The 14,966-nt window shown below is 55.8% G+C and overlaps 1 protein-coding gene across 2 annotated transcripts in view; it reads right to left on the bottom strand.

Annotated features, from left to right (window-relative positions):
- Nucleotides 1-3,985, bottom strand: part of ELAVL1 (ELAV like RNA binding protein 1) — a 28,453-nt gene extending 24,468 nt beyond the window's left edge. For both annotated transcript variants that reach the window (XM_055125081.1, XM_055125082.1), the window contains exon 1: nt 3,837-3,985. The gene's annotated coding sequence lies outside the window, so the exon portion shown is untranslated. The remainder of the gene's footprint in view (nt 1-3,836) is intronic.
- Nucleotides 3,986-14,966: the final 10,981 nt, after the last annotated feature.

Genomic DNA, 14,966 nt, shown 5'->3' with positions numbered 1-14,966 from the left:
CTCCAGGCAGCAGACACACACCTGTCCTCCCAAACCTAAGCAGACACCCAGTTCACCACTCGAATGGCCATGATGCCTCCCAGAGGTCTTGGCCCTCATCCTGGGGGTCTCAGGATAAGACCCATCCTTCAAGTCCTCATCCCCCACAGATTCCTTCCAGCTTTGGCATCTCTGAGCCCACTCCGCAACCCTCTTCAGGTCACTCTCCTGCTTGCTGTTTCCACCCTGTGTCTGTCCATGGTAACACCTGCCTGGGCCCTGGCTGGCCCTGGACTGTCCCCTGGATCCTGCCTGGGAGGCTGGACCCAGTCCCCTCGGAAGCCCCACGTGCTCCTGTCCCCTGTGCTAATCCCGTGCCAGGTGCAGGCTGGGCAGTAGTTCCGGGCCTAGCCCATGGAGCCAGGCCAGTGCTCAGCCTTCTGGTCTCACGAAGCCTCCTGCCCAGCTCACCCAAAGTCACCTCCCCGCCCCCGCCGGAAAAGCCACTGCTCAGTACCCCACTTCACTGCCCAGGACTGTCCCTGGGCTCACCCCGGCGTCCTTTCCTCGCTGGAGTTGCAGCTTCACCTCTGTGACCTTCTGCCTGGCCACACAGGGCCACTGGGACGCGGGCCCTCCTGGTGATCTCCTCCAACTGCACCCTGACTGCACCCACAAACACACACACCTCTCATCACCACCGCCCCGTTTGGACTCCAGGTGGCCCACAACCCAGCTCCCATCAACAGTCTCTCCTCTCTACCCTGTCCCAACCCACTACTTCATCCCTTCATCTGGGCAGAGGGTGGTGCTCAGAGGCAGAGGGTGGTGCTCAGAGGTGACTCCTGGCTTTGTGCTCTGGGGTCGCTTCTGGTGCAGGTCAGGGGACGTTGTGGTGCTGAGGATCAACCCCAGGCCTGCTACATACAAAGCAGCGCTCAACCCACTGAACCACCTCTCCAGCCTTGAGGCCTTGGGTTCGATCCCCACACAGAAAACGAATCACCTCCTAACCGGGTGATTCACCTGGCTGTACTTCTCCCAACTCTCACGTGTCTGTGCAGATCTGAGCCCTTCTCTTCGGGGCTAAGGCTGGTGCGATCAGTAGCCACACTCGGCCTGGCCTCTGCAGGCACCACTCCTCCCCAGCTCTCTGCACAGCAGCTGTTGAGTACTCTTTGCCACATTCACTTCACCTTTCTTGCACCCCAAACACTGACCCCATGAGTTCTCTGTAAAAACAGGACCCCCCCCCACATCATGCAGTGACTGCTGCCTGCAAAGTCTTCCCCTCACTAACTTCTTCCTTCCCACATCATCACCTCCAGGCAGCCTTCCAAGATCACCTTTACCCACCCAGGCCTGGACGCGAGCTTCCTTTTTCTGTGTTTCCAATCAGCCAATGTCCCCACTCCTTGCCCCCCAGCCCCAGGTGTGCCAGGGTGAGCTCAAACCTTTCCTGCACAGATCAGCACCACCATGGCCTCCCTGAGCCCTCCAGAGCCCGCCTGGGACATGCTGCAGTGGAGAAGGGAGATTTGGTTCAAGGAGGGGAGTGAGACTCACTTCCCTTCCTCTGACCCACAGCCCCAGGTTGGTCTCTGCTGCTCCGCCACCGCCACCTAGGGGCGAACGGCTGCAAGGGCACGCCTGGCTCCAGTCCGCATTTAATTTGATTCCGGACGCTGACCGGGATGGGGGCGCGTAGGAGGGACCGGTGGACTCTGGTGGAGGAAGCTTTGTTGCAGTCAGAGGAGGCTCCAAATGGTGCGTGAACTCGCAGCCAGGTCCCTGAGCACAGGGACGAAGACAACAGTGTTCCACGCAGTGGGGGGCAACAGGCCGAGTGGGTCAGGGTCTGGGGTAAATTCAGGAAGGGAGGACCAGAGTGTGCACTCCTATTTTCAAACTTCAGCTTTTAAGCCACCTCAGGAGGTTCCCTGGCCAGAGTCTGGGAAGCAGGAGCTCCACGTTCAGCTCTGCACACCGTCAGCACAACCCCAGCTGGAAATGTGAAAATAGGGCAGAGGCGGGCAGCGGGCACAAGGAAGAAGCTGGCGGCGGGCGGCAGGAAGCGCGGCTGTTCTCTGCTCTCCTCCCTTCTTCCATGCCCGGCCCCGTGACCTCAGGAGCCCGGCAAAAAGGCTGTCCCCGAAATAATACATCACTTCTTTCCACCTTGAGAGGGGTCCCTCTAAAGGAGGCCTCTTCCGGGACCCCCAAGGTTGCAGAATTTTGTAACAGACAGCAGCCAAGAACTCTGTACACCAAGATGCTCAGTGACAAGTGAACACAAAACGGCTCTCGGGATCCCCTTGGCGTGCTGACCAGCCTGGCCCCTTGACCATGACACCAGCCACACTGAACTAACGGAACAATGGGAATGACGTGGGGCACAAGGAGCTCCAGGGCTGGAGACTGTGGGTGAAGGAAGTTATGCGGCCAAGAAAATCCTATAACACCGGCAACTGTTTCCCTAGCATGGCTCACGGCAGCCCTGACACATGGGCCATAGTGGTGGTGGTGGTGGTGGGGGGTACTTAGCACCAAAACTGAGGCTGCCATTGACATGGGGTTCCAGTTCCAGCCTTGGGGGTTCCTGAGGGGCCGGTTCTCAAGCACCACTTTCAGCATCCTCAGACGTTTCTGAGCCTCACAATTGGGAGTTGGGGGCCAAGAGGGTCCTCAGAGAGTGGGGATGATATGGGAAGCCCTGCAAGTGGAGAAGGCCTCAGGGTGCAACTCGGTATGCTACAAGGGAAGGGGGTCATCGCAGCACGCCCCCCAAAAAATCATGACCCATCACACCCCAAATGTAGCAGACAAGACCTTCACCACCAGTTCCCTCCATTTCCCCATCTCCCCACAACTTCCGATTCCACCTGGATGGCACGTGAGCACAGTCCCCCTTCTGAAGGGGCGCCCCCTATCCCAACCAGGACTGTGTTCTCTATGGCCGGGGGGTGCGGGGGAAGAGGTCAGCACCAACACAAACTCTCCCCCTCCAGGTTGGCACACAGTAGGGCAAAGAATCCATTTTTTTTGTTGGGAGCAGAAAAGGAAGCGCATATCCACCTCCATTGTTCAACTTAGTCCAGTTTTGTTTTTTTTTTTTGTGGGCGGGGGTGTGTGCATGTGTGTGGGACCCGCGTACAAATTTTGGGCCAATCCAAAATGTCTCACGCGCTCCTCCACCACCACCCCCCCCACTTTATAGGGACCCCCGCGACAAGCTTTGTTCAAACAGGGTCCACTCCCCCCCACCAAAAAAAAAATCATCATCATCGACATTTCTAGGATTCCCATCCCGATGAAGGTTTTGTGTTGTTCGCTCCTTTTTGGGTCTCCCCCCCCCCCCGCCCCCGCCAACACACACACACACACTTCACACTTCTACAGGGACCTCGGCGGGCTGAGGCGCCACCACAAAAGAATCTGTGGGGTTTCCTGGGGGGGAGTTGAGCCCCGCGGGCCGTGACCTCTGCGCGCCCCCGGGAGGCCCCCGGCCCCCCCGCCCGCGCGTCCCGCGCCCCGCTCGGGCGCCTCAGGATTCGCTCTCCCGCCCCCGGCTCCCCCCGCCGGCGCCCGGCACTCCCGGGGGGTTGGGGGCGCCCGGCGCGTGCCCACGCCGTGTCCCCCCCGCGCCTCGCTCGGGCCCGGCGCGCGGCGGCTGAGGAATCCGGCCCCGGGCCTGAGGCGGGCGTCCACACCGGCCGCCGCGGCCCGCGCGCGCGTCCCCGCTCGGCCTGGGCCTCGGCCGGTTGCAGGCCCGCGAGCGCCCGCGGCCCGGCTCAGGCGAGCTCAGGCCTGCCGCGGCCTAGGCCGCCGGGCGCCGCCGAGGGCTTCGCCCGCCTCACCTGAACGCGCGCGGGCAGGCCCGGGGCTGCTCCGGGACGGGCGGGCGGCGGCGGCGGCGCGGGACTAACGGCTCCGCTCGGCCTCGGTAGCGGTGGCGGCGGCGACGGCGACGGCGGCTCCTCCTCAGCGCGCACGACCCGCTCCGGCCCGCGGCCCGGACACGCCCCCCCTCGGCGCGCGCGCCCATTGGCCGGCGCCCGCGGCGCCGCGCTGCTCATTGGCCGGCGCGGCTGTCGCCCGCGACGCGGGGCTCGCGGCGGGGGCGGGACTTCCGGCCGGCGCCGCCTGCGAACGGCTCGGCGGCCGGCGGGGGACGCGGGCTGGCCGGCGATGGCCGCGGAGGGGACTGGCCGGGGCCTGGCCCACGGGCACGGAGCGAGGGCAGGGGCAGATGAGCCGCGTCGCCTGTCGAGCGTGCAGGCTGTGTGTCCCATGCCTATCTGTTCCGGCGGCGCCGCCGCCGTCGCCACCTTGCAAGGTAGGAACGGTCAGCGGGGCCAGGGCTCGGTGGGACCGGGGTTCGAATCCCAACTCCTGACGTTTCAGCTCTCCGTGGGGCTGGGCGAGATCCCGCCCGGCCTCAGTTTCCCTGACCGGGGTCGCGATGCAAAGGAGGCGCTTGGTACGTGATCAGAGCTCTGCGGGTGCCCCAGGCCCGGCCTCGAATTCATTCATTCACTCATTCATTGATCTGGCGGGGCCGGAGAGAAAGTGCAGCGGCTTAAGACCCTTACCTGGACCACGTTCGGCGCGGGTCGATCCCCAAAGGCTCCCAGCTAGGGTCCTCCCCCCCCCCCCCCCCAGCTCTGCCAGTAGTGATCTCTGAACCACAGCGTTTGCCCCAGAATAGGCAAATAAGTTGATTGGGCTCCTATTTTTTTTGTGTGTGCTAGCCACGATCTAGGACTTGAAAAGACAAAAGCCCCCGCGGGACTGCCCAGTGTGTCCCTGTAGGAGTCTGAGTAAGCTGCAGGCAGTCCCTTGCAGTATCCTGAAACTTGGCACCCTTAGTGCCCGCCTTCCTGGTAGAAATTCCAGGGAGCTCAGAAATGCAAACACACACATAATTGAGATCTCTTTAGCCCTCCAGTTAAAGGCGAAGGGGAGGAGTAACAAGATGCGGGTGGTGCTTCTTTTCTCCAGTTCTTATTTATTTTTATTAATTTTTTTTTTTTTTTTTGCTTTTTAGGTCACACCCGGAGATGCTCAGGGGTTATTCCTTGCTCAGCAACTCAAGAATTACTCCTGGCAGTGCTTTGGGGACCATATGGGATGCAAATGCTGTACCTGCTGTATTATCACTTGACCCTATTAATACTTTTTTTTAAACTTTTTTATTGAATCACTGTGAGATAGACCTTTACAACACTGTTCATGATTTAATTACAGTCATACAGTATTCCAACACCCATCCCTCCACCAGTGTACATTTCCCAGTACCAATGTCCCCAGGTTTCCCTCCCATTATCCCCCACCCCCCACCTGCCTCCTGCCTCTCTGCGTCTCTGGCAGGTGCTTTTCTTCTTCTTCTTCTCTCTCTCTCTCCCTCCCCTCCTTTGGGGCATTGTAGTTTGTAATTCGCAATATTAATACTGAAAGGTTATGAACAATACCTGATAGTAACAATACCTGATAGTACTTTTTTATTGGTCTCCCTGACCCCACTCCAACTCCCATAGGTTTTGGGGGCTGTTTTTTTTTTTCTTCACTTTTGGGGCCGATTTGGAACCAACCTAGCAGTGCTCAGGGCTTACTCTTGGCTCAGTTCTCAAGGATCACTCTTGGTGGGGCTCAGGGGACCCTATGGCGATACCAAGGATCAAATCTGGTTGGCACATGCAAGGTAAGTACCCCAGCACTGTCTACTTTTTTTTGTTTGGTTTTTGTTTTGTCTTGCTTGGGGGGTAGGGGTATGTGTGTCTTATCTGAAGTGACCCAGGGAACCTTGTAGATCCTGTATTGCCTGAAATTGAACTGGGGTCAGCCACATGCAAGACATAGGTTTATTTTTTGTTTTCTGGTTTTTGTTTTGTTTTGTTTTGTTTTTTGCTTTTTGGGTCACACCCGGTGATGCACAGGGGTTACTCCTGGCTTTGCACTCAGGCTTTGTACCTTATCTGCTGTTCTCTCTGTCCCACCCCCTTTTTTTTAAGATTAAAAAAAAATTGGGTAAACTCAGCTCCCCCACAAAGTAACAGCCTCAGAATAGATTGGGGGACGGGGCTTGCCAGGACAGTAGTGCAGCAGGGAGGGCATTTGTCTTGCATGCAGCTGACCCAGGTTCAATCCCTGGCATAGGGTCCCCTGAGCACTGCCAAGAGTAATCCCTGAGGGCAGAGCCAGGAATAAACCCTGAGCACTGTTGGGTATGGCAAAAAAAAAAAAATTACAGGGGTACTGAATGAAGACAGGCTTGGGACCAAAGGAATAGTATAGGGGGGTAGGCACTTGCCTTGCATGGTGCAACCCAGGTTTGATCCTCGGCACCCCATAGGGTCCTCAGAGCTCACCAGGAGTGATCCCAGAGTGCAGACCCAGGAGTCAGTCCTGAGCACCACCAGGTGTGGCCCCAAACTAAAAAATAAATAAGAAAAGAGCAGGAGCCAGGCAAGCCTGAACAAGCTCCCGGGAGTGCTGGCATCCAATCCAGTCCGTGTCCAGGTCCCGAGACGCCAGCCCTGTCGCCTAGCAAACCAGGAAGCTTCACTTTGTTTTTTTTTTTTGTCCGGAGGCAAGTGCATTCCTTCTTCGGTGAGTGACAGTTTAGGAGTCAGAGCGGATGTGGGGGGGGCAGCCGGCCGGAAGTGCCCCATGGCATCAAGCTTCCACCCTTCGAAGTACCTGGCCAAGAGTTCAAGTCTCAGTGCCACCGTGTGTGTGTGTGCAGGGCATGGCCCTAGTGGCTCTGCCCTGTAAGATGCCTAGTACCACAGGCCCTGTTAACCCGTGATGCAGCCAGGTGTGTGATTCGCTCCACACATGAATAATGTATGAGCTGCCCCCAGCCAGGCACATGTGTGAACAGTGCTTAGTCGTCAAAAACAAAGAGGTGCAATGAAATCATTTTCCAAAGTGGTTTCAAGGGCCAGAGCAATAGGACAGTGGGGAGGGCATTTGCCTTGCACACAACTGACCCAGTTTCGATCCCCGGCATCCCATCGGGTCCCCCGAGCACCTCCAGGAGTAATTCCTGAGTGCAGAGCCAAAAATAAAATTTAATAGAAATGGTTTTGGAATGGTAAAAAAATCTTAAGGGCTGGAGCCATAGTACAGTGGGTAGGGCCTTTGCCTTGCACACAGCCGACCCGGGTTCGATTCTGAGCATCCCATATGGTACCCTGAGCACCGCCAGGAGTAATTCCTGAGTGCAAAGCCAGGAGTAATCCCTATGCATCGCTAGATGTGACCCAAAAAGCAAAAAAGAAAAAAAATTAACACTATATGAAACAAAATAAAAGGCTAAATCCCCAAATTAAAGATGTGTGTAGGGGCCGGAGCGATAGCACAGTGGGTAGGGCGTTTTCCTTGCACGCGGCCGACCCGGGTTCGATCCCCGGCATCCCATATGGTCCCCCGAGCACCGCCAGGAGTAATTCTTTTTTTTTTTTTTTTTGGTCACACCCAGCGATGCACAGGGGTTACTCCTGGCTCTTCACTCAGGAATTATCCCTGGCGGTGCTCAGGGGACCATATGGGATGCTGGGATTAGAACCCGGGTCGGCCGCGTGCAAGGCAAACGCCCTACTGCTATGCTATCTCTCCAGCCCCCAGGAGTAATTCTTAAGTGCAAAGCCAGGAGTAACCCCTGAGCATTGCTGGGTGTGACCCAAAAAGCAAAAAAAAAAAAAAAAAAAGCAATAAATAAATAAAGATGTGTGTAAAACCGTGGTCTGCCCAAGTAAATGATGCTTGGAGGGCTCGCTCAGGATAGGAGATATGCGCTGAAAGTAGACTATGGATCGAACATGATGGCCAGTTAGTCCCCATATTGCGAACCATAACACCCAAAAGGAGAGAGAGAGTAAAAGGGAATGTGCCTGCCACAGTGGCGGGGTGGGGGGGGGGTGGCAGGAGGGACACTGGGAACATTGGTGGTGGAGAATGGCACTGGTGGAGGGATGGGTACTTGGTCATTGTCTGACTGAAACATAATGACGAAAGTTTGTAAATCTGTAACTGTATCTCATGGTGATTCAATAAAAAAGTTTTTTTAAAAATGTGTTGTGAAATGATGTGCACTTAAAGCCTGAGACTGCCTGGGGTTTGGTACCGAGGTCCAGCACTTGCCTTGAACACACCTGACTCTGGTTTGATTCCCAGAACCACATGGTTCCCCCAAGCATGGCTGAGTGCCACCCTGGTGGCCCAAATACTGCTGAGGTGGCCTTGGGTGTACCACAGGTCCAAAGAATTAACGCAGGGGCTGGGATGATAGAACAGCAGGGAGGGCGTTGCCTTCCAACGTGGCCTACCCGGGTTCAATCCCTGGCACCCTGAGCCCCGCCAGGAGTGATCCCTGAGCACAGAGCCAGGAGTCAGTCCTGAGCACTGGTAGGTGTGGCAATAAAAAAAAAAAAAAGATTGAAACTCAAAAACTGAATTGGAGGACAAGGCCTGGTGTCGGCCATTTTTTTTTCTTTTTGGGTCACACCTGGTGGTACACAAGGGGTCACTCCTGGCTCTACATTCAGGAATTACTCCTGGCGGTGCTCAGGGGACCATATGGGATGCTGGGAATCGAACCCAGGTCAGCCTCGTGCAAGGCAAACGCCCTACCCGCTGTGCTATCTCTCCAGCCCTCATTTTTTTTAATCTGTGCCCCTTCCCAGTGTGACCCGGAAGCACCAGACCCTCCCCACCACACACACACACACTCCCCGGGGCTGCCAATTTGGCCTCGCTCACCCAGGGCCAGCGCCGGCTTCTCTCCAAAAGGCAGGTGGTACCACCCACTGGCACACCCAGGCAGGCACGCCTGGCCCAGCACCCCCCGCGCCCCAGAACTGGACTCCCATATTCTCAGCTCTGCAGACACCCCCACCCCAGAGAACGGGGCACCAGCCCAATTGAGCTTGGCCACTTTTCTCTCTCCAGAAAGATCTTTCCAGATCTGACGGCCTCAGCCTCCCTGCTTCGCATCTCCCTGGCAGGAGCAGCGGGGGCTCTTTAGCACCAGGGGTGTCCAAGCTGAGGCAGTCCTAGCTGCCCGCATATCCGGGGTCCCGCCTAACCCCGACTGAACAACTGGAGGTGGCCGTGATGCCGGCTGAGCCCTGGACCCCCATCCTCACTCTCACACTTGCTTTTTTTGGTTTGTTTGCTTGCTTGCTTTTTGGGTCACACCCGGCGATACACAGGGGTTACTCCTGGCTCTGCACTCAGAAATTACTCCTGGCGGTGCTTAGGGGACCATATGGGATGCTGGGAATTGAACCTGGGTCGGCCGCGTGCAAGGCAAACGCCCTACCCGCTGTGCTATTGCTCCAGCCCCCTCACACTTGCTTCTTGTCCACTGTTTTGCACTTAACCCGGCCTCCTGCTATTTCCTGCGGCCCATCCCCCCAGCCATACCCCATCCTGTTTTGTCTGACACCCCCCCTATACACACTTGCTTCGCATGAATTTTTTTTGTGGTCCTTGTATCAAAGCCCTGGGGCTGCCATAGGACAGTGGGGAGGGCGTTTGGCTTATGTGTGGCTGGCCTGGGTTCGATTCCCCAGTATCCCATATGGTCCCTGAGTACCACCAGGAATGATCCTGTCTCACTACCTCCCCGTCCCCCCTCCCTCCCGCCCTGCCACTGTGTGATATTTTGTTTCTATTTTTGGGCCCCATTCAATGATGCTCTGACCTAGTATCACTGTATCACTGTCATCCCATTTGTTGCTAGTGAATTTGCTCGAGCGGGCACCAGTAACCTCTCCATTGTGAGACTTGTTGTTCCTGCTTTTGGCATATCGAATACGCCATGAGTAGCTTGCCAGGCTCTGCCATGTGGGTGAGATACTCTTGGTAGCTTGCCAGGCTCTCTGAGAGGGGCGGAGAAATCGAACCCGGGTCAGCCATGTGCAAGGCACACTACCCGCTGTGCTATCGCTCCAGCTCCCAGACCCAGTATATGGGGGTCATTCCTGGCATGGTCAGTAGAGCATGGGGTGCTGGGATGGATCCCGGGTAAACCAACATGCAAAGCTTGAGTTCAGCATGTGCAGACATCTCTATGTTCCCATGGTCACATTTGGGGGCAGGACAGGGGGTGGAACCCAAGGATAAGAATATGCTCTACTGCTGACCCATACCCCAGCCCCTTCTATCTGGCTACATATTTTATTTTGTCAGACCAGAGCGATAGTATAGCGGGGAGGGCACTTGCCTTGCATGCCGTCAACCTGGGTTCAGTTCCGCATGCCCCATATGGTCCCCTAAGACCTCCAGGACTGACCCCTGAATACAAATGGGTGTGCCCCCCAATAATGCATTTTGTTTTCTTTGGGGTGACCAGGGGCTACTCCTAGCTTGATGGCTTCCAGTCCCCTGTCCATTTAAGTATCTCTCTGGTCCCACCGCATCCCTTTTTATGGGTGAGTAATATTCCTCCATGCAGATGAGCCCACATTTGGGGCAAGGTGCGACCAGGGATTGGCCCCCCAGGACAAGGCATGGATGGGCATTTGATTGGTGTCCACCTTTAGGTGCTGCCTGAAGCACACATGAACCATTCTTTGGGGTGGTGGTTTGGGCTACCCCCAGCTGTGCTCAGGGCAAACTCCTGGCTCTGTGCTCCAGGATCACTCCTCACTCTTGGTGGGTAGCTCAAGGACCAAACCCAGGTCAGCTGTGTGCCAGGCAAGAGCTTTACTCCCTATACTACCGGGCCCACACAATTTTTTCTTTTTCTGGGGGGGTTTGGAGGGATGTCACACCTAGGGGTTACTCAGGGGTTACTCAAGACTCTGCACTCAGGAATCACTCCTGGTGGTGCTCAGGGGACCATATGGAATGCCGGGGATCGAACCCTTGTCTGCCCTTACTATAGTAACCTGCTGTACTATGGCTCTGGGCCCACACATTTTTTCAAGAAATGTTTATTACCCTGTGGTCTCGTGCTCTGCTCAGGAATGCCCCCTGGTGGTGATCGAGGGGACTGCACAGGGTGCTCAAACTTGCATCAGCCACTGGCAAGGCCAGCGTCTTCATCTTTTGTGTGATGTCTTAGGCCTCTGTTCTCCTTCCTCTAGAATGGATGAAGGTGGGTGGGCAGAGCGATAGTATGGCGGGTAGGGCGTTTGCCTTACCCGCTGGCAACCTGGGTTCGATCCCCAGCATTCCATATTATGGTTCCTGAAGCAATGCCAGGAGTAATTCCTGAGTGCAGAGCCAGGAGTAAACCTTGTGCTTTGCTGGGTGTGACTCAAAAAGAAAAAAAAAAACCATTTAGAGTGAGGGGACTGGAGCAATAGCACAGCGGGTGGGGCATTTGCCTTGCACACAGCCGACCTGGGTTCGATTCCCAGCATCCCATATGGTCCCCTGAGATTCCTAAGTGCAGAGCCAGAAGTAACCCTGTGCATTGCAAGGTGTGACACAAAAAGAAAAAAAAATTTAGAGTGAATGAAGACCTAGGAGTGGGATGACCGGGTCAAACGGTCAAACTCGCGCTGAACTTTTGGAGAAACTGAGAAACCAAACCGTCAGCCAGTTTCCCTTTTGCTTGACAAAGGAGGTGGTTGCCCCATGGGTACATGCACTAATTCAGCCAATCACTGGCTATCTGTGTGCTGTGACCGGTGTCCCCCCCTCCCACACCGCCCCCATCTTTGCTCTTTGTCCAGACACACTTACCAAAGTCTAACTTCCAGGTGTCTCACCGCTGCCCCCATGTGCCAAGGCCAGGCCGGGTGTGCCCCTAACAGTGCTCTGCCCTACCCTGGCAATTCCCTAATTCTGAGTATCAACAAAGCCTCCAAGCCGCCTGGCTCCCCAGATGAAAGGTCCCTGCCCGCATCTCTCATCCGTCCCCCCCACACCTTCCTCCCGCGCCCACACAGGCGGAGCTCAGGGCTCAGCGGGAGCGCCCCTGGGCAGCAGTCCCGTGATCATCAGCTGATTACAAGTCCCAGCAATGCGATAAAGGCTCCAGGGAGCAAAGATCAGAAACAGACACTTCAGCAGAAGAGAAACGAGAGTCCACAAACCTCAGAGCGCCTCGAACGCCTCGGTGGTGGCTAAGTTGACCTGTAGGACCCCCCTGCATGGGCCTTACCCTGCTTCTAAAAGGATCCATGAGGGGGGCAGCAGAGGGTGCTTTGTCTCGCTTGCGGAAAATCTGGCTTCAATCTCCAGCATCCATAGGGCCCCCCGAGCACTACCACGAGTGATCCCTGAGCACAGAGTCAGGAGTAAGTACTCCATGATAGCAACACCCCCCACCTCTATGATTAGCACTGGCTAGACAAGACTCCACCTCAATCCCTCTTCCAGCATCAAGGAAATTGGAGGCCACGGTGGGGCTTCACATGCCAGAAGCACCCCCTCTGCTAAGTATCCAGTCGGGTCGGGTAAATCACAAGCCCTAAGCAGTAGTACTTCAGCTGGGGATCATTTGTTTTTGTTTTGGGTCACACCCAGTGATGCTCAGGGGTTCCTCCTGGTTCTGCACTCAGGAGTCACTATTGGTGGTGCTCAGGGTATCCTCTGGGATGCTGGGGATCGAACCCAGGTTGGCCACATGCAAGGCAAACACCCTCCCCCATTGTACTATTGCTCCGGCCCCTTGGCCAGGGTTCATGATCTGTGACTATCCCTGGGACTCCCCGACAGGCCAGCCTCCCCTACAGGTGATAGGCCCAGCCACATGGGGAACACAGCAAGAAGCACCCCCACCAGGAGCATCCATAAACCCAAAGCCCTGAAAGCCAGGTTGGAGTGATAGTACAACACGGAGGGCATTTGCCTTGCATGTGGCCAACCCAGATTCGATCTCCAATGTCCTATAGGGTCCCCTGACTCCTGCCAGGAGTGATTCCTGAGTGCAGAGCCAGTAGTAACCCTTGAGCATGCCAGGTATGAAACCCCACCTCACCTCCCCCAAAAAAAGGAAAGGAAGAAAAAAGAAAACCAGGCCAGCAGTTTGCAAAGCATCCTGGGATACTCCTTTCCTCCCACCCTCCTGGTTGCCTGGCAACCACAGTACATCTGGACCAGAGCAGGAGGCAGGTGGCCAGGCACCGTGGGAGTTTTAGACCTGGCAGCCAATGCACCTGGGGCCTGGCATGAGCCGCTCCCCAATCTACCAGATTTCTTAGCGGTATGGGGGTGGACATTGCTTCTCGCAGACTGCTGGAGATCTCCAGGTCAGATTTTTGGGTGTTTTTTTGTTGTTGTTGTTGTTGTTGCTTTGGTGTTGGGCTATACCCAGCTCAGCTGCCTGCAAGTAAATGCCCTTCATGCTGTACTTTCTCCAATTTCTTTTCTTCAGCAAATTTTCTGTGCATTTTATTTTTTTTGGGGGGTGCACATCTGACAATGCTTAGAGTTTGCTCCTGCAAGAGTAAGCCCTTCTGGGGCTGGAGCAATAGCACAGTGGGTAGGGTGTTTGCTTTGCACGAGACCGACCTGGGTTCAATTCCCAGCATCCCATAGGGTCCCCTGAGCACCGACAGGAGTAATTCCTGAGTGCAGAGCCAGAAGTAACCCCTGTGCATCACCGGGTGTGGCCTAAAAAGCAAAAAAAGAGGAAAAAAGAAAAGAAAAAAGTAAGCTCTTCTGGCCATCTGCTGTAGTACAGCAGGCAGAGTGCTTGCTTTGCATGAGACTGACCAGGGTTCGATCTCCAGCATCCCATAGAGTTCCCCAAGCCCCGCCAGGAGTGATCCCTCAGCACAGAGCCAGGAGTAAACCCTGAGCACCACTAGTGTGGCCCAAAATGCATAAATAAATAAATAAATAAAAATAAAATGTGTTGAAGAACTAAAAGTCAAGGAGCCGATGACAGGGGCATGATCTGGTGACTCCAAACATTGGCCTGGTCAGCAGGAGGGAGGCCATGCATTTTGTTTTTATGGGTTTTGCTTTTTAGGGTTACACCTGGCGATGCACAGGGGTTACTCCTGGCTCTGCACTCAGGAATCACTCCTGGCGGTGCTCAGGGGACCATATGGGATGCTGGGAATCAAACCTGGGTCGGCCGCATATAAGGCAAACGCCCTACCCGCTGTGCTATCGCTCCAGCCCTGGCCATGAGTTTGATGCCACAGAGAGGCTCTGAGCACTGTCCCGTGATTCTGCTGTCTGGGTCCCCTGACTCCCCCAGCCCTGTGATACACAGGACGTGGGAGGGGGAGGAGATGGTGCAGCGACCTGGAGCTCAGGCTTGGAAGGGCAGGAAGTCCATGATTGGTCCCTGGCATTGCATGGTCCCCTGAGCACCACAGGGAGCACCTGAGACTTCTGGGTATGTGTGTCTATCCCCCTCACCTGCGATAAACAAACAGCAACAAAGGGAGGGGCATGGAGGAGGGAAAAAAGGTAAGAGAAAAGAAGAAAAGAAAGGAGATGGGGCTGGAGCAATAGGACAGTAGGCGGTGGGTAGGGTGTTTGCCTTGCACGCAGCTGAGCCGGGTTCGATCCCTGGCATCCCCCAAGCACTGCACTTCCAGGAGTGATTTCTGAGTGCAGAGCCAGGAGTAGCACTGTAGCATTGTTGTCCTGTTGCTCATCCATTTGCTCGGGCGGGCACCATGGACGTCTCCATTGTGAGACTTGTTGTTACTGTTTCAAATACGCCACGGGTAGCTTTTCAGGTTCTGCGGTGCGGGCGGGAGACTCGGTAGCTTGCCGGGCTCCCCAAGAGGGATGGAGGAATGGAACCTGGGTCAGCCGTGTGCAAAGCAATCGCCCTACTCTCTATGCTATCGCTCCTAGAGTAAGCCCTGAGAATTGCCAGGTGTGACTTCCACCCTGCCCCACCCCTCATCCCACCCCCCCATCGAAAGGGAGGGAGGGAGAGAAAAGGAAGAAAAGGAAAGGGACAAGGAGAGACATGGGGTTAAAGCGGTCGCCTGACTCACCGCTGTATATGGTTCCCAGCAAGGCCACGGGTCACTCCTGAACTCAGAGCCAGCAGTCAG

This window comes from Sorex araneus, chromosome 2 (assembly GCF_027595985.1).
Source record: "Sorex araneus isolate mSorAra2 chromosome 2, mSorAra2.pri, whole genome shotgun sequence".
NCBI lineage: Eukaryota > Metazoa > Chordata > Mammalia > Eulipotyphla > Soricidae > Sorex > Sorex araneus.
The sequence above is the reverse complement of the archived record's forward strand: the minus strand, read 5'-3'. Positions and strand labels throughout refer to the sequence as shown.